This window comes from Pleurodeles waltl, chromosome 12 (genome assembly GCF_031143425.1).
Source record: "Pleurodeles waltl isolate 20211129_DDA chromosome 12, aPleWal1.hap1.20221129, whole genome shotgun sequence".
In the NCBI taxonomy this organism is placed as follows: domain Eukaryota; kingdom Metazoa; phylum Chordata; class Amphibia; order Caudata; family Salamandridae; genus Pleurodeles; species Pleurodeles waltl.
Genome location: NC_090451.1, coordinates 560,857,492 through 560,878,286, shown reverse-complemented (window position 1 = coordinate 560,878,286; position 20,795 = coordinate 560,857,492). Strand labels below are relative to the sequence as shown.

Sequence of the window (20,795 nt, the reverse complement as noted above, 5' to 3'; positions counted from 1 at the left end):
ATAAGGTATCCACACCAAATTTGCATCCTTTCCCCCCCCACATCCTTGTGAGTCTAAATGTACTAAAGGCTTGTGGATTACCAAGAGGACTGAGAAAATAAGCAAAATGTAGCTAAATTTTGAGTTTTTTGGGGGAAAATAGAATAACTGCAAAAAAGTGTCTGGTTTTCCCCTACAAATGGCATCAATGAACAGTTTGCTTACTAAAGTCACCATCTTCCCAGCTTTCAGGAACATGCACTGCTGAATGAAAAAAATAAACATTTTCACCACAGTTTTGGCATTTTTCAAAGAGGTAGCCCATTTTCCCTTTTTTTGTGCTCTCAACCTACTTCCAGTTTGTGGTGGAAACCAGCGTGAAACCCATGCATGAGCCATGAAACCTACACATTTTGGGAAAGTAGATGATTCCAAATTTAGCAAGGGGTCATATGTGTAGATACCTTCTGGCTTACTCACAGAAATTAACTTTTGAAATAAAACAAATAGTGAAAATGAGTAGGAAATAAATGGCCATTTGTGAAAACATTTTCATCTGTAAATTTTTGTCACAATGTCAGATTTACAAAAGAAATATACCATTATGTCCGCTAGACCCTTCTAGCCGAGGGTATATATAAGGTTTGTAGGTCCTTTAAAAACCCAACGTACCCAGAGTCAACAACTGAGCCGCACTGCACAAGGTTTTTCATAATGTGCAGAGTATAGACCAATTCATATGGTATAATATGTAGAGTGAAAAATGGGTATCAAGGAAATCTATGTATTTCTGAAATGGGCAAAAGATTTGGAGTGAAGGAGCAGTGGTTATGTGTACATGTCCAAATTTGTGGTTACACGTACTAGCATATGATTTAGAGGATATTTTTCAAAATTTGTTTTTTTCCTATACTTTGGCTTACATTTGGAATGCACAAATGCAGCAAAATCCAGGACACTTCAGGGGAACCCAAGGTCGGATGACTTGCGTGGCACTCACCAGGTGTTTCTTTTTTTTACCCAGAATCTCTTGCAAACCTCAAACTTTGACTTTAAAAAAACAACAACAAAAAAACATTTCTGTAATGGAAAGTCCTTGAATCTGTGGGGAGCCACAAACTTACTGCCACTCAGCAGTCCCCCATGCCTCCAGATAAAAATGGTACTTCACTTGCATGGGTTTGCCCGCTATCCACGACAGGAAACCGGCCAAAACCCAAAATGGATACATCACAGTTTACAGCTCAAAACAGGCCTTTTTTTTGCAAACTGGGTAGCTTTGGGTTTTGGGCTCTAGCTCAGTCGACACCTATGAAACGTAGCTAACTTTCACATTTGTGAAAAGTAGACATCTGGGGGAAATTAAAGTGGGGTGACTTGTGTTGCTCTCACTGGGTTTTTATTTTTTTAACCAGAATCCCTTGCAACCCTCAAACTTTGACTAAAAAAAAAAACAAATTTTCCTCACATTTCGGTGATGTAAAGTTATGGAATCTACAGGGAGCCACATATTTCCTACTACCCCGAGTTCCCACATCTCCCAATAAGAAAAGCATCCCACTTGAGTGGTTGGGCCACAAGCCCACAACACAAAAAGGCTCTAAAGCTCTACATTAGGAGATTAGCAATCGGGGTAGCTGCAGTGTTTGGGGCTGTGCTGTGGTGCCTCTCATGCAATCCTACGAACCACAGACATTTTTGAAAACTAGACAATTAGGAGATTCCAGGGTGGTGTGCCATGCGTGGATCCCATGAGGTTTTCTTACCCACAAAAACCTGCAACAGGAACATATCAAACCAAGGTCAATGGAAGCCATTATTATTAGGATTTAATTCGGTCCTGTCGCAGGCACTAGGCCCAGCCACACAAGTGGTACACTGTTTTCATTGGTACAAGTGTGGTAACACTGGGCGGTAGGAATTTTGTGAATTCCTGCAGATTCCGAAAGTCTCCATCACAGAAATGTAAGGAAAATGTGTGATTTCAGGCAAAACTTTAGGTTTTCAGGGCATTGTGGGATTCACGCAAAGCACAGTATCCTGGAATGCTCTGGGTGCCTAGTTTTAAAAAATGTCTGATGTTGGTAGGTTTCCATGAATGGCAGATCAGGACAGGACCAAATTGCTCGTTACTTCCATCTCTGATCTCTCCATGTAGCATTTTAGAGCCTTGTGTGTCAAGGTGTCTTGGCCCACTCACACAAGTTAGGTACATTTATTATCGTGAGACTTAAGGGAATGCTGGGTGATAGGAAATATGTGTCTCCCCACAGATTCAGGAAGTTTTCCTCACAGACATTTGATGAAAGTGTGTGTTTTTAGTCGAATTTTGTGTTTTGCCGGGTAATGTAGGTAGAATATGTTATGGGATACACACGAAGTACACCAGCCTGGACTGCTCTCAGTGGCTAGTTTTCAGACCTATTTGGGTCAGGGAGGTTTTCCCAGGTGGCAGGCTATTGAAACCCAACAAGTGCAGCCATTTACCACTGCAAGTGGGAATATATTGAGTTAGCTTCACTTTCCTGGCACATATGTTCTACAACAACCACAGGAATCAAATGTCCTGTTTGCCATTGGGATGGGATTTCTCAGTCCACAGGGGAGCAGAAAGTCTGTTAAGTCTTTAGGAATGAGGGTGGGGCAGATGTTAGGATGGGCCAGAACCATCCCACTATTTTATGAAAACAAAATATCCCTGCCATCCAGTAACCCCCAGGGAAGAATTGGGTAAACCTCCTTCCTGCAAAGGGGGGTAGAGGGGGGAATGCAAATATTTGGGGTAGGGGTGTGGCCAATGCAAGAGTACAACAGCCACATCACTTTCGTTTGCCCCAAAGGTAAAATCCCTAGTGTCAGGCGGACTTTCTGTTCCTCGGGGCACATTTGGGGCAAGCTCCCCAATTGTGACAAACCTCCTTCCTGCCCCCAGGGAAATAAAAAGACAATAATGCCCTTTCTGGGGAGGGGATATGGCTCAATGCCAGGGTAGGCTGGCATCGAGCCATATACCTTGGCATCAAGGCTGCACCCTCCATTTGTTTGTTTTGTCTCTGTTTCGAAAAAGTGGGCGATCTGTCCCCAGGGTAGGGGTTGGAGGGAGAAGGGGAGTTTGAAAGACTTTTGAGACGTGGAGTGGGGGCCTCCACCACTCTCCCTTGCTCTCTATTTATTAGGTGTGGGGGCATGGCCATGCCCAGAGTGGGCAGTCCCTACACCTAAAGTTTTTTTATTTTTTTTATTTACCCTATTTATCCTAGTGGGCTTTATGCCTCCCCTAGGAAAGATCAAGTGTAACTACTCCATCCGCCCCACCAGGGGCAGAAAGACTGAAAATTTTTAATTGCTACGTCCAGCACTAGCCTGGCCCAAGGGGCCACTCCTCCTTTCCTGGTGCCTAGTTGGTAGATCCCTGATTGGGGGTCCCTCTCCTATGGCAATCCCCAAGTAGGGATCCAATGGGTAGATGCACCACGGGAAGAGGGCGATTCTCCCCTTTCTAGCAAAAGCTACCCCAAGAGAGTCAGTGTCCAGGGGCTGAGATATGCCCCTGAGCACCAATTCAGTAACTTTCACTTTTACTGTAATGATGTTAGCACGCCCTGCACACGGATTGACAATGCAGTCAAAAAGGGAAGCTCTTCTAAAGGAAAAATAATATAAAGGACTCCTTCTGGTGCAGAGCGCCAGTGGTGGTTCTACATACCCCCCCAGTGTTGGCCAATGGCCGACAGATACACTGAGGAAGTAGTGCAGGTGTCGGCCACTGACCAGCACGTAAGGGGTTAAAGACAAGAAATAGGATGTTTGACAGACAAAAGTGACCTCAACAAGAACCTTTAGAGAACTTGAAAAAGCTCTACAATCCTATAGCATTTTGCTTTCTGGTTCACAGTTCTGAAGATGCCAAACAGAAGTGCTCTTTTGTATGCAGCTTTATTTCAAAAGAGTAGGTGGGGCTTGCATGCCTTCGGAGCAGAAACCAAGTTACAAGCCAGTGTTAAATTAAAGTAATTTCTAGCAATGTACTCTGAGGAGGTAAGAGAATATTCTCCGGGTAGTTTTCCATAAAATTGCCCGATGACCATACTCCTCCTTGCACTCCTTAATTTAGCTCTCCATATCTGGTTCGGTGCACAGTATTAGGGTTACATAATTTCAGTTTGGGAACTTCGAAAAATCGGTACTGGAGTACTGCATAGTTTCTAATCACATTTCTCAGTCATGAGCATCTTTATTATCTTCATCCTTTATTGCAGGATAAGTTCCGCAGGATCCAGAAACACTGAAAACATTAGTTGTAATCAAAATGAGCATTCAAACAAAAAGCAATGAAAACACACAAGCAAAAACTGCACATGGAAGGAGGGCTACTATTTTGTGAACATCTGCCATCAACTCCTCACCTAATTATTATTTGAAGCTCTCAAGCATTAGATTTGTTCAATATAGGAGAAGCAGGGCGTTTGCAATCTATGATAATGTTTCCAGTGATGGAGAAGGAAACACTAACTTGTAATTAGAGTTCTACGTCACTGATATCTCATGTTTGAATTATTTTGAGCAGTTAGGTTAGAACACCTCATACAGCAGTCTAAAAAACAGAATGATGTAAAGCAAAACATAGAACAAGATAAATGCTAGCCCATCTACCTCATGCTGGGTCCACATTCAGCTAATGATATGGTGTGCTCTGAACTCCAGTCCTCCCAGAGAGCATAACACATCATATTTTCAATAGTACACTTTTAATGTAATTTTAATAGTAAGATTCTTACAAGTCAAGGAATGTGAATCTATGACAAATACAAACAATGTAGAACTGTAGTTACAGAAAAGCAACTTTCATTCTCCAGAATTGGATCTTTCATGGATTCACATGTTTGAATTAATCTGTAAATGGGTAAACCCCTGTGGGAGGTGAAAAGAGGGGAACCTTTGTGAAGAATTGCTGTGCTCACCACAGAATCTTTCCTTGTGTTTACATTCAGGCAGTAGTGCATCAAAATGTGTCCTCTGTAGAAGATTTGTTGTGCATTTATATATTTGTGCATTATTAACAATTAGCAGAATGTAGTTTCACATTCTATTTCACATGTGCATACTGATATTGTACTGTTGCTTTTAAAACGATTTTCCTATGTTCTGTAGAATTGTGTTTTTGGACCCTTGTTACCTAGACCTCAATTTGGGCATAGCAGCAATATTGTTCAACAAGGATGCCACACTTGTACTCTCCCTGCACATTTCACTGTTTATTTCTGCAGTACACGTTCAGGTAGAATCATATCAGTTTATTTACATTCTCATTGTTCATGTTCTTTTCCATGAGCTTTCCCTGGTTCGGTCATAAACCGTACCTACATTTCAAGGTCCTTCCATTAGGTCACCATACCCTATTAATTCATAACAGGCTACTGTTGTTCATGTATCTGGTTTGTTTCACCATCTCCGGACAGCACTAGGATGGGCCAGGTATATTCAATTAGTGGGACAGTGCTTCGGTATTAGGGCACTATGACGCTTAATTGAAGTGTTTTCGTATTTACTAACGAAATTATACATTTGATTACACCACAGTGATTCTGCATTTTTGGTAATTTCATGTGCAGATATAATGTATTAAAACCCTTGAGGTGAGCCTGAAGACTTTACTAAAAACTTAGGGGCTGAGGTGATCGCCATGGTGCTGGCAAGCTCCCCACCGGCCCCATTACAAGTTTTCCACTGTCCAGACTGGCAGAAACCTCAGACCAGTGGAAAACGTGCAGTGCCATTGGACTTGACTCCACATGGAGCCAGGTCCAATGCCGTTGCACAGGCCCCCTCCACCCTAACACCCTCTGAATGCGCACTGTCTGCACTGGGGTGCGGGGCTCCTACACTGCCCACAACAATGTTGTGGGCAGTGCAAGACCCCCTCCCACCCTGTGACCCAGAGGCACTTTTTCTCGGCCAGCCTTTTCATGGCAGTTGAACTGCCATGAAAGGCTGGCAGAGAACATTGTTGAAATCAGCATGGCAGCACTGACTTCAGATCCACCGTGGCCAATTAAACCACAACCGCCGCCATCCCGTTGGGATCAAAGATCCTGGCGGAGACCGTGGTCTTTTGGCAGTCCAACATCCAGGGTCATAATGTGGCAGTCGGATTGCCACAGCCGTGGCGGTCCGACCTCCATCGCAAGTATGGCTCTTTCCGGACCGCCAGACTCATAATAGGGTCCTTAGGCATTTGGACAGATATTCTCCCTTTCTCCATTGATTTTGCTGCCCTCTTGGGACTTAAAATATACTTAATTATGCCCTTCTTCATAATGCCCAATATTCTCAGAGCTTTCATGGCATTAAATCTGTCCCACACTTCCTGTGATTTTTTAAAATTAATACTTAAAACTAGCCTGATGATCTAGAACTTGATTAATGAATAGATATATTGCATAATTGGCTGTGCTTACCTTGGGGACACATTGCCTCATGAAACTGAGGTTTAACACAGTCTCCAATTCATTGAAATGTGGGTATTCTGCTGAGTGCCAAGGTAAATTTTGAAGTGTCAAAATTGTGGGGGTCTTCTGTGCCCACAATAATGCGGTAGCAAGGGATAGTTGCAAGTTAAGAGCACCTTCTTTCTGCATTAGAAGATTTGTCTTCTTTTCCTTAGTTTAGTGGATTTTCCAGTGTGGATCCTAGTGGTGCATTTTGCCAGGATCCTGACTTGAAGAGCTGTTCCTGATAAAATCGGATAGTAAGCATAAAGAGGCATGGTGCTTGAGAGCATTCTCATATGTTATTAAATCGCAGAGTCTTGTATTGCATGAAGGATTGCTATGTTGTATGTGAGGGTTTGCATAGCCAATGCTGATTTATGGTTCAACTAGTGTTCACTGCGATTTTAATGTTCTTTTCTTATTTGTAATTTGCATCAAAGATGTTCTGGGTTTTATTATTGTTTGGTTATTAGATTTATCAAAATTCAAGATATTGTTGTTTAACTTGTCTGCATAAAGGTAGTGTGTCTTGTGAGGTGTTACATACACACAGACAGGAGGTTTTCTGAATAATTAGTTTTCCTTTGCAGGAGACTCCGTGTTTAACTTGGTATAGTGTTTTTTGCTCCTCGTTTCGAGGGAGTTGCTACACTAGCTAGAGGTGGACTGCCGCTGGAAGGAAGTCTTCTTTGATTTGAACTGAGGTTGAGGCTGCGGAGGTGCTAGCCTTGTGTCTGTCATTTGCAAGGTTTGTTTCAGTCTAACTTTATGATTTTTCTTATTTAGGGTAAGGAGACAAGATTTATTTTGATTTATTGTGGTGCATTCATTGTGAAAAAGAGTGCAGTTGTTTTCTCACGCACAGAGATGTGACATATGAATTTGATCCTTTCAATAGCTTAGCAGTACACAAAAATCCAGAAACGAGAATTAATCACACAAATCTACAAATAACACACAAATGGTAACATTTTATTTAATCGACAAAAAATATAAAGTTGTAATTTTAATCTGAATGTTGGCACTTGTGTAAATGTAATAGAGACCACTTATTGAGCATACCATATTCTGTCTGATGCATTTGCACTGCTCCCATGAATCAATCGGAAGGTACTAGCTTAATTTTTAGCCACCAATGTCAAATTTGTTCACAGATTTTGACCTATTGAAGTCTGTGGGATTGGCGTTCGTGTACACGGATCTGCGGTTTGTTTCCGGGTTCTGAGAGCCGGAGTTAGCGAGGGCGCGAAGACTCGGAGGAGCGTCGGGAGCCGTGCTGCTGCTGCTGACTGCCGCCGGGAACCACAGCTAACCGGGAGTGAAGAGACACAGCCACCAGTTTCTCTCACTCTGTGCAGCGAGCTGACGCCCGAGCTGACGAGCCGACGCCACCTTCCCCGGCCGCCTCTGGCCGCTAACCTTGCGGCGCCTGCCCTGCCCTGCTTGTGGGCGTGGTCTGCCTGCTGCTCCATCCGCGATCCACCACCCACTACTTGCCGGACTGCTCCTGTGCGGCACCCTGCTGCCAACCCTGTGCCAACCCTGCGTGGCCATTCAGCTGTTCCCCCCGAGAGCCCATGGGGCTGGTGAGAGACACCTGAGACGCCAAGAGACGGTGTGTGTGGCGAAGGGCAGAGGGCGTGAACATGGTGGCCCCCTCCTCCCCCCCCCACACCGCCCTGCCTGCCTGCTGCCTGTTGACCGCTGGCTGTTGTCCAGCCTAGCCTGCGGGGCACAGAGTGTGCAGCCGAGAAGGAGGTAAGGAGACTGGGTCGACATCGGACCTCGGGACTTGGACCTTGGACCCTTGGTCCTGGACAGGAGACTCCAACAACGGACTATAAATGGATTTGCCCAGGAGCTCAGGAGTGTACAGTTGCTGAGTAGGGAACCACACGTGCTCGTGCCCCTCAAACTTGATGTGTGGCGGCGTGTCTATTTGGTCAGGGAAAAGAAAAGAAAAGCCTTCAAGTGCCTGGGCCCCTCACTTGAAAGACGCAGAGGCATCTTCCACTTTGTAAAAGCAAGGAGGAATAACAAAAAGAAAGACATAAACCTACATAACGGGGGGATGAGGTCTGGGAAAGAAAGGGCTCTCCAGCCTCAAATTAAGAAAAACAAGAAATCAAATAAACTCTCGTCTTCACCTGCAACTCCAAAAATAAACGTTTTCAATAAAGCGGACTTCCTGAAAGACCCCTTGGATGTAATTTTCTCCCTACCTAATGGTGCCGCGACACTACCTCACCCAATTTACCCCATAAAAAGCGAATGTAGTCTGTTACATGAGCAGGATGACAAAAGCAGACTAAAGGAAAAAGAGGGGACGGAGAAGACTACCTCCGGAGAAAAAACTAACCAAATGGAAGATAACATCAAAGAAAATGACTGGGGCTCACTAAACGATCTGGAGTTATTGACCTTCCGGTCATCTTCACCTTCTCCTGATTCCTCCAACTTACCTCCACTGGTAAACCAAACCGATTTACCCGATCTAGGTACCAAACCCCCATTGGAGGTAAACGTTATTATTAAAGGAGCAGCTGATCGCTTTCAAAGCGAATCTTCCCCAGGGTTACAAGGCCATAGTAAAACAAATGCAATGAATCCTCACTTAGAATCCGAATATAACCTGGAGAAACACCAATGTCAAGACCGGGATCTGAGCTCTACTATGCTCAATTGTAATAAGTCTTTCAATTACGATATGGGGGTGCTCCCACAATTACTCACAATTGGAGCCTCAGAAAATAAAACGAATAGTTCTCCTTCTAGAACCAGATCCCCAGACGCATCTCTTATATTAAAAAGGATAATAAGGGAAGATGAGGAGGACGACAATGAAAATACCCCTCCACTATCAAACACCCAGGACCGACTGGATCAAAATGCTGTATGGGACATTTTCTTCAAAACCGTACAGCTATCGCTGGGTGCTTTAGCTTACCAATCTTCAAAAATGGATGTCCAGGTGGACATACTGAATACCATGGCCAAATCCATAGCAGGCATTGATCAGAAATTGGCAAATTTAAATAATCTGATTAAGAGAGCTCAAAATGTTGCTGAAATGACAATAAATGACTGCACCTGTGAGGTGAGCCAATAATCAACAAGTTGGCTTCCCTTCCAGAAGCCCTAAACTCGTTGATTATGAACCTCAAAGTCAATTTAAACACGAGACCTGACGAACAAACCACAACCAAAGTGCCACTCCTGGATCAGAGGGAGATAAGGGATTCCAGAAACTTGGGAGACGGAGTATATGGGTGCCCAAGGAAACAAACAGACAAAGTGGGGCAAGCCCAGGAGGAACTTAAATGTGATCAGGTTGGAGACCATAAGGCAAATACAGGCCCCTCTATTCTCCCTGAATTAGTAGGGACTCTGCCTCAGCCAGTGAAGTCTCTTACAAAAAGACAAAAGAAACAACGAAGAAAAGCGAGAAACAAAAAAGCAGTCATTCCATCGGGCCCAATGGTAAAAAACTGGCGTCCCACCCTTAGCCTGGACACAGAAGATGATATGTCCAGGTTAAACAACTCCTCGACAACTATAAAGGGAATATTAACAACAAATAAACCTTTTCTGATATTTAATATCAGAGCGGGCCAAACCACACGTACGACGCAACACTTATATTATTTGAATTAGGCCAATCAGAAATGGCTTCTCAGGTTACAAACCTATACCAGCAGGAGAACAAAGTAAAAAAAGCCAGACCCCTAAAATAAGCAGGAGGTATTTTGAAAAAGAGGGCACAATAATCAGGATCACCAACTCGAGACAGGCTTATCCCTAAGGGGCTCAAATTGGAAACCAACCAGCCCAACATCGGGAAAAAAAAAAGAAAGGTCAAAACCACCTCAGGAGGATGACTACTCAAACAGACTTATAACAAAGCAAACGACCATAAAGTCAAAACGGCCTGACAGAGTAGTAGAAGATCTAAGGCTCGCCCAACTTGAACAGGAGGATGAAACAGGCAGCCCAACCCCGGTATGTCAAATGACTGTTTACAACTAATACTGGAACCTCAATACCAGTCCAGGGGGCGATTTGACATTTTGAACAGGGGAAACATATTGAAGCTACTGCAAGTTACTCCAACACTAAAAGATATAAAATCCACTGACATCGCCTCTATAGAGTTCGTCTCAATGGAAAAGACAAATAAAGGAGCCCCTAATGAAGCAACTTTGGTAACCTGGAGGACACCATTTCTGGCAAAAAGAGTGGCTGACGAAAAATGTGCCTTTCTAAAATGGGGAATTAAGCTTAGCACCCCCAAGCAAATTGGCTATCCGGATCCGTTAGAGGAACACAAAAACCCATTAAATCCACAAGTATTAAAAGAGTCGGGTAAACCCTTTTCAGTCGGCAATTGGAAAAACCGAGGGTTACCCTCTAGGGGGCACGCCTTTTAATACATATCACTTAGTACACTCTGAACTAGGCCCGACATCAGATCTAACTTATTTAGAAAAACACCACTGACTAGTAAGTAGCAGGGCGCATAACAGGCTAACAAACCAATATAACACCCCCTTTCAGGTCTGCTCATGGAATATAAACGGGGTCAGACCAAACACAAACCAAAAAGATCTATCAACCCTACTAAAGAATTTCCACTTCATCCTCCTTCAGGAGACTTGGGCTACAAACCCTTTTGAAATCGATGTATTTATTGGGTTTTTTTCCCCAGCAATAAAGGAAAAAAAGTACAGCCATTCAAAGGGGGGCCTTGCTACGTTTATTTCAGGAGGTCTAAAATTATTGTGTACTCAAATATATGTTGAAAACAACGAGTTCCTGGTAGTGAAGCTAAACGGGTGGCATAGGGATCATTCAAACCCCTTCCTTTTAATCAATGTTTACATCCACCCAGACGCCCAATCAAAAAAATACATGTCATCAAAATTTATAGATATAATCATAACTGCCAATCAATATCTAGGCCCCCTGGAGCTTCTGATAACTGGGGATTTCAACCAAAAACTATTAAATCCCTTTGAAAGGGATACACAAACCATTTTGCAAGATCACCTATGGGTTGTACCACAACAATCTCTGGGGGAAATCGAGAGAGGAAAAGCTGGTACGCCAGCACTCACTCTAGTAAAAGACTTTGAGGCTCTTGGGCTGAGAATTCTAAATGGGAGATACCCTCAGGATACTCCGCCAGCACCTACCTGTTACGCTAACCAAACCCACACAATAATTGACTATACTGTGGTCTCACTATTTCTGCTTACATTAATTACAAAGTTTTCTATCATAAAATCAGATGTGAGTGATCATGGCCAGCAATGTCTAGAAATAGGATATGATCCGCCTACTCACAACTCTGTACAAACCATGCCAGGAGACATCACTACAATAAACTATAAAAAATTCCGATGCTCCAAACAAAACTAAAGGAATCTATAGGGGTCCGGTCAAGGGCAATTTTTGCACAATGTAACATGGACATAACCAGGGACCCAATAGAAAGTTGGTCGCTCTTCCTAAACAATTTTGTGGTTAGTCTTCTTGTAGATCAATCACAAAAGGGATATCGAAATAAGGCACGGGGTGCAAATACAAACATAACTATAAATTATTCCGCGCATATTATTAAATTAAGCAAAGCAAGAAATAAAATATAAAAATTGTATAATAAGGACCCGACAAAGCGGCTGTATTAAGGCTGATTTAAAAAATCTAAATAATGCATATCGGAAACAACTATGGTAACATAAACACCAGAAACATCAAGAACTTTGGGCAAAAGCCCTATTTCTAAGTAAAAAACAAAATACTCAGGGTTTTTGGAAAATGGTCAATGATTTGAATAAGGCCCGAGCACTTTGTTTAGTTCAAATATCCCAGAACCCGTCTGGGTTGACTATTTAAATCAACACTTTGACAAATTCAAGCTAGCTGATAAAATCTTAGAAGTGGCTACAGAAAAATTAAGCTCAGGGAAAATGATACCAAAATCCCTTTTCGTCCAAAAGGAAAATAAAGAAATAACTTTCTCAGCAACAGAAGTTAGCAATTTAATAAAAAAAAGTAAAAATGGGGGGTGCTCCTGGCCCCAATGGGATCCCGAACGATCTGTTTAAACTAGATTCAACTTACTGGGGTGAAAACCTTGCCCCTACTTTCAATCATTGCATACTGTCAAGAAGTATTCCCAAATCCTGGAAAGGAGCGATAATTCACCAAATATTTAAAGGAGGTAACAAAACAAAACCTGAGAACTACCGACTAATAACTTTAATAGACGTAGAAGCCAAATACTACGCAGGTGTCCTATTGGAACACCTCCGTAGCTGGGCAACAGAAAATAGTATCATCCCTCCTAACCAGACAGGTTTTGTAAAGGGCCTAGGCACCGCTGCAAACATATTAACTTTATCAGTGATTTTTGACAAATGCCAACACAAAAAACAGCCGCTGTATCTGTGTTTTGTGGACTTTAAATCAGCTTTTGATCTGGTCCGGTGACCTCTCTTATGGGAGAAACTAGCTTCCTGGGGAATACCGGAGACTTTATTAAAAGCCATACAACAGCTACATACAGACACGTGGGTAAGAGTCAAGGTAGGGGATGGCTCCTTCCTTTCTAGGAAAATTATGACAAAGCAGGGATTGAAATAGGACTGTGTGCTAGCACCATACCTTTTCAATCTCTTCTTATCTGATTTATCTGTGGAATTAAACAGGGTAAATGGGCATTCTCCAAAGCTCGGCAATATGATTATTTAGAATCTCCTTACGCCGATGATGTGGTTCTCCTGAGCCAAACTAAAGTAGGACTACAGTGACTCATTTTTAAGATATTTGAATACGCAGAGCAGAGTGGAATGGAAGTTAACCAGGATAAAACTAAAGTAATGAGAATCAGTAAAAAATCCTTAAAAATCAAATGGAACTCACAAAGGGGCCCTCTCGAACAAGTAAATCAGTACAGATACCTTGGTGTACTTTTTGACGAACACAGCTCCTTTCTTTCTCAGAAACAGGAATTATGTAGAAAAGGCCACGTGCTATTTGCTTTCCAAACTTTAAAAAAATTCCTAACCGGTCCTAGCCATCGCCCCCTGCTTAAAGTCATCGCAACCAAACGAATTCCAACTCTAGGATATGGAAGCGAAGCTCTGTGTGGGTAAGACGCTACTATCCTAAATAAAATCATTGGAAAAGTCTTTAGGTCCCTATTTCAGCTACCGGGATACACCTCATTAGCACAAATTAGGATGGAGTTTGGCTATGTAAACCAAAGCATAGACAGAAAAGCCAGCTACATCAAAGCCTGGAAACAGTTACAGCTGGCAAAGGGAAATCCGCTCAGTCGTGCCCTTTGGAAAGAGATCAGTTCAAACACCGCAGCCACTGGGCGCCGGTACTTAGACCAGGCACTAATCGACCTAGGGGCAGTGGAGTTATGGGACTCAAATATCGCTTACATTTATTTTTTTCAAAATTTAAATCAGATTGCAAAAAAAAGATCATTAATCATGGACAAGGATTTACTAGCTACTAGATCACACTCGTGGATGATCATTAATGATTATAAACTTTTAAAGCTTCAGCCGTACCTGGAGGCAGGGTGGACCAAGACAGATAAATATATTTTTATTAAATATAGATTTGGGATTATTCCGGGCAATGCCCACCTAGTCCCATGGGAACGCTCTAAAAAAATCCCACAGTGTAGGCTATGTGGAAACGGACAGGAAGATATAATTCATTTAGTTTGTATCTGTAACGTTTTAAGAACCGAGCGCAAACTTCTATTGAAGTCATTATTTAATCAGAGGGAAATACGGTCTTGCAGGCAAGCAGTGATTGCCTGATTCAAACCCCAGGACATTGTTTTAAGTGCTAAATTTTCGAAGCCTCTACGCTTGGCATCACGAAAACTTCTAATGGTGAAGGTCAATTAATATTAAAAAAAATTGCACAGGAGTGTGGGAACCCTCTTTTTTAGATAACAATACGTTTTTGGTACGCTTTTTTTATCATTTAGATTGTAGAATGTTAAATTGATATTTTGTATTGTATATTTATTAATTTTTATAGAATAATGTGATGTATCGATGTATTGATTTTTATTAATTACGCATCAAGAATAAACTTGAACAAGAAATGTGTTCACATTTACAGAATTATCTATTTTATGTTTTGCTTATTTATATTCATTTTATTAATCAGCTTATATTACTTAATTTTCTAAGCACTCATGGACACCCTCAGTAGTCTTGATGGACCCCCAAGGGTGCCCGGGCCACAGATTAAGAACCACTGTTACTGCCTTATGCAAAGTGATCTTCACTATTCCTGTACATAATGGAATAGTTCCAATTTCAAAATAATGTTGTTGTTTGGTGACAAATCCCTCTGGGTTATACTGTACGTATTGTCAGATCCTAAACGAAGGTTTGGAAAGTCTGTAGCTGCTCTCCAACCCAATCCTGGTGCAATACATAGGTGATGAAATGATGGCATCTAAGACGAAAGAAGACTGTAAACTTTATACAATTGCATTATTGAATCATTTAGCTGACAATGGTCATAAGATTTCCCCAACAAGATGCAGTACTTCAAGAAAAAAGTGATTTATCTTGGTCATCATATTGAGAAAAGACAAGGAAAGTCTCAAAAGCATTAATTTCTACAATTGTGAAGATGGGTCCTCTCATCACCCAGAGGAAGGTGAAGATGCGTATGGGAATTGTTGCCTACTGGCGTCAGTGGATTGCAAACTTTTCCTCGATTGCAAAGCCTCTATTAAAGCTGACCCACAGAGACCTGGTACCAATGTTTAGAGGCATTCCGGATACGGAGAGAAAAACTGTGCAATGTACTGCCCTTGGGTTGCCTGACTACAATATGGACTTTTTCCCCTACTGCCATGTGAGAGTGCTCACTCAAACATACTGGAGCTATCACCTGTATTGTATCTATGAGCTGTAAGTCTTCCTGGCTTTCCAAAAGCAGTTGCAGCTGTTTGCACTGCAATTGAGTAATGCGAAGGAATTGTGATAGGACATACACTGTGTTTCACATTTTGCTGAAATTCAGCTGACCCGTAATTGGATTCAATGGTCAATGACTTTGGACAATTGAGGTCACAAAGAGGTTTTATGGCATCCTCTGGAATTCCCATCAGGGATAGTTCCTACATACTTGATTTGTTGGCAGCAACACAACAGCCAACGGAAACTGCTGTAGTCAAGTGTGCTGCGGGTAAGACTGGAATAGATACGGTCACACTTAGAAGTAAATATGCAGACCAAGTGGTTGGATATTGTGCACGTGAAAGAAACTGAGATAAAAATGAGCAAATTACTCTTCATAGCACTGAACAAAAGGAATCATCTGAGACTCCTGCAGAAAGTCAGGAAATGTAAATTGTTTCTTGTTGAAACCAATTCAGTCTTCTTTAAGTGACTTGGGAAGCACCAGAGAATAAAAAAAGATAGTGGAAAATGCTGGGTTGGAAAAAGAATATATATATAACTCAATGTTGAGTTGCATGAATAGGTATTTACATAATCAGTAAATGCGAGGAGAGACTTCATGACACAAACATTCAATATATACTGGTCAAATATCAGATTCATAAATGTTGCAGAGAATTTGTATCAAACATGTCTCACGTCTGTCAAACAAATAATCTAGGTAAGAGGACTACTCTCCTTGTGAATGATAATGGTAAATCTGATGTTGATGGAATTAATACCCTGTTTGAGATTGTCGACCTCTACTGAAATGGATTGTGGCTTTCATTTTGAGAATTAAATTTTTCAGTTGATTTGTACACCTCTCTAGATTGATCAAAGGTTCCATAGCAGCTATTGCACTCAATCATATGGCATTGTTGAGAGGTTGAATAGAACCATCAAGAACAAATTCACCGCAGTTTATCCATACACTAGTCTGAAATGGACCAATGTCCTTCCTTTTGTCCTTATGAGTATTAAAAGTAATCCAGATAGAACGTCTGGCCTCTATCGATGATTTGCAGATGGGCAGAGCAATGAGATTGGCCTACATTCCTTCAGCTATACTTGTTTTAATGACTGATTACATTTTTCTCAATTACTGCAAAGCTCTTGCTATTTAAGAGTGACAGAAGATGATGCTGGTTTTCAAACCATCGTGTGATGCCTTGCTTTAAGTTGTCCTTTGTATGAGTGTCCACCAATTAAGAAGACCAGCTGATAACTAGTCCTTAAAGACTTTATTGCATCCAACTAAAGTTTCAAACATTTCTTCTTACAATGCAAATTAAGTCATCTTTCTACTAGAAAAGTTTGATTGGAAAAAACTTGGCAACATAATTGTTTCATTGAGATGAATGTCTGTAGCAACCTTTCGAAAGGAAGAATGTGTCCTTAAGTTCACACAGTCTTCAGAGAAAACATGAAGTGGTTGTTTAATGAAAAACACCAGCTTTTCTTCAGTAGTCTAGCAGAGAGGTCTCCTTGCAGTAGAGCTATTTTCTTTTGTGATTCAGTCCCATACATAGGTAAAAAAGGCAACATTTGTTGCAAGAGGAATATATTTACATCAAATGTCTCAGCACGTTTTTGATATAGGTAAAGAGGTAAAGCCCCTTAACCTGCTTTACACTTCATACTGAAAACCATGATATTTCTTTGGGTTGTCTTAAATCTGAAATAACATCTTAATTGAGACAGACAAATACTTCAGAATCACTATAATGAGATGCAAGCCATATTATAGGATTTTCTCTGGATATACGGATACAAATTGCAGATTAGTATGGATGGCACTCTGGCTGCCATTAATATATGTCTGCACTCCTCTGGAATGTCTACCAAATCAAATTAAAGATGGTCAGAATGTAGGCAATGAAGTGAAGTGATGCAGGATTTGAATCCATACTTTTAAATGCAAAGTGGCTGCTGGAGGGTCTGGGAAAACTTAAGAGCCCAGAGACATTTTCTCTTGGAAGAAGGAGCCCTGGTGGAGGTGGGCGCAAGTGCACATATAGAGTGCTTCCATTCCTCACAGTGCAGGAAGAGCGCAGGACATGCCCCGACACTGTTCCAAGAGCGGACCAGTCTGTGCCCATCAGACCCCATAAGAGGCTTTGCTGGCCCAACTCTTTCCTTTTTCATTATGGATTCTAGGAAGAAGGGGCAAAGGAAAGCACAGGTAATCTTCTTATTGCACATAAATCAACAATCAATGTCTTTCTTGCTTGTGCTGTTGTAGGTATTAGTAAAGAAATAGAGCTTGCTGAAAGGATACTTTTGTTTGATGATTACGCCTCAGTTTGTATTTCACCCACAGACATTATTTCTTCAGCAGACCAAGTCTTGGAGACCCAGGAGTGGGTACCTGTTCAACCAGGGGGCATGAGTTCTGCCACTACAACTGGTTCTCCTATGCCAGATCATGTAGCTAATCCGAAAAGAAGGGATGCAAAGCTTCCTGGAGGTTGTGATAAAGTTTTCAATTCATCAGAGGACATGCCCGTGCCTTCTCAGTTTAAGACAGACTTATTTGATCCCATATTTGCAGAATTTGAACTCTTGATTGCACAATTACTAAAATCCTTACAAGTAGACTGGGCCGCAACGAGGGAGGTCGGCTTCTCATCAACATCAGCTACCTAAATCCCCTGCTTTTCTTCCAGCAGATCAAGGGCCAAAAGAGCTGACAAATGGTTAGGGCTTATTGCCTCAATGGGGGAATCCAGAAGCCAACAGCAGTTGCGTGTAAGTTTTGCCTTTAGCATTTTTAGATGTCACCATCTTCCCAGCCAATCATTCATCCTGTTAGTACCCTCCATAATTCTCAATCAGTGTCCTGCAACCCAGTACCCCTTTTCCAATAGGTCTTTATCTTTGTGAAGCACCTCTTGAGAGGGCTGACAACACATACTATGGCAAGCCGATCTTGAATCATGTAGATTAATTCCAAGGGTAATGTTGTTCTACCATCTATTCAATTCCAGACAGTGTGATTCCAACATCAGTATCATTAGCTGGAACATTGCTGGCTTGACGTAAAAAAAAAAAAAAAAAACCAGGAATCGCTTTCTTTCATCAGCGCATATGATACTGTGGAGACTTGGTTTGTTACTGATATTGTTTTGTGATGGTTACACTTATTTCTCGGTCCCTTCAATCAAGGGTAACTTTGCCAGGGCTTATGGGAAGGGCTTGACGGTATGGTTACGTTAGCACTTAATTTGAGTAATAGCAATATTCCTGGTAACAATAAGGGGATATAAGCGTTTTGCGCTGCCTCTGGAAAGGAGTTGACATTTTATTTTGTCACATTTTATAATAACAAGTTTACCCACTCCAATTTTAAGAATTTTCATGATTTATTCAGCTTCTGTTAAAACACGCTTGCTTCTTCCACGTTTTCCTTTAGAGCTTCCAACTAGATATTTTGTGAAGATTTTAATGCTCAGGTGTCATAAAATGTAAATGCATTGCAATACTTGCCTACAATATAACTTACTAATGCAGTTAGTTTTCGCAATAACAATGGTGGGGCTGAATTTTGTAGGTACATTTCTGACTTTGACCTGGTCAATATCCATGAAATGCAGGACTACCATAATCCTTTTATTTTTAACTTCTTTGGCAGGGGATGTGTGACTTATTGATTATATATTTATTTCTAGAAGCCTATTGTGCCAACTGGAATCTTGCAATACCTTAAGTCTGAATGCCAACAACAATCCTCTGAAATCGGTCTTGTTGTCGCCTTCAGCAATGAGATCTACTCCATTTAAAGCATTTACGTGTTTATGCCTTATGTGTAACAACCTGTGTACTGGCTGGAAAACAAGGAACACAAATGCCTTTTTAGAGTGTTTGGTTATGCTGAATCTTAGCTACTTTGAAAATTGTTTATTTGTAATGGTGGGGTGTGAAGTCCTACTGACTGTCTGTAAGGATGTATGTGTTGCTGCTCAAAGTCTTCTTTTGAAGCTGGCTTTTCTCAGTAAGCACCAATCTCCGGGATGGTTCAATGACACCTGTTCTGCAGTGAACAAGAATTTGAGGCATGTTTAAATGAGAAACCAAGGGATATGAATTTAGTCTCCATTTTACGCCTTTGCTATAGGTCAGCTCTTCGTGCCAGGAAGACAGATTGCAAAGAATAATTGCAATCAGTTAATCTTAGCCTCCAAACGTAGAAATTCCAGGACTTTTTGGGAAATTGTGAATAAGACTAAAAACTGTCATCATCAAATGTCTAGTATTAGCTCCCGTGCATCCATCCGAACAATGGGTCTATCATTTCTCTAAAATTTATTCTTTGCCTATCTGAGAAATATCAAAAGGGAACCAATTGGAAGGAAATAAGCTTTCTTTCTAGCTTAAGGCTGAACAGTAAGAAGTCATCTCTGCTCTTTCAGTCTGTCCTTTTAAAAGGGCTCCGGGGCCGGACAGAATCCTAATTGATCTTTTTAAGTGCAATACTGACCTATGGCCCCCTTTACTCACCAACGTTTTCAACAACTTAAGCCACATAAACTTACCGGGCTACAGAACAGGCTTCACAATTGTCCCTGTTTTAAAAAAAAGGGCCAATGTACAGACACATGCTGCTACAATCCTATTTCATTAATAGATTCAAGTGTTTTTAGCACTGGCTTTAGGCAAGGATTTCTTTAACAGGATCCCAATTTGCACAAAGGAGAAGGGCATAATGAGCACCTGCCAATATAAATTTAGGGAGGGGCTAAGTACAAAAGAGCAGTGGCAAAATTTGCATCTCATTATCAACAAACATTTTTAGTAGACACTGCCCATTGTACATAGCCTTCATGGACCTTTCAAGCGCCTTCAACCAGGTTAATTGATCAAAATTATGATAAAAGTTATTTTTGGGGGATTTGGATCTATCGTTCGTCAATTTTCTCTCTGTGCTAGACATCAATCCGACTGCCAAAGTTATGATTGGACCATTGGGAGAATGCATGGACTCTTTTAGCCCAGAGTGAAGGGTATGTATGTCTTGGCTACTATGCTCTCCTCATTATATATTAGCAGCCTTAGCTCAGCATTAGTGAAGCAGCACCTTGATGAGTCTACAGTAAATTCTGGTGCTACCCTTGTGTGGTTGTACGCTCAGGATGATGTGTTGCTTGCACTCAGCCCTTTCACTTTAATAAAATTGGTATCTGCCTTTCATTCTTTTATGATGGATCTGAACCTGGATATCATCCATTCCAAGTCTCAGACCAGGGCCTTCAGCAAAAGCACCAACACTTACATGAGTTCCATCTCTTTCATGAGGATTAAGTTACTGAGATTTTCAGAATTTCCTTATTTAGGG

At 41.5% G+C, this 20,795-nt stretch overlaps 1 protein-coding gene across 4 annotated transcripts in view; it reads right to left on the bottom strand.

Moving 5' to 3' along the window:
• Window positions 1-20,795, bottom strand: part of ZDHHC1 (zinc finger DHHC-type containing 1) — a 698,520-nt gene that overhangs the window by 416,898 nt on the left and 260,827 nt on the right. The gene's annotated exons all lie outside the window — the stretch shown is intronic.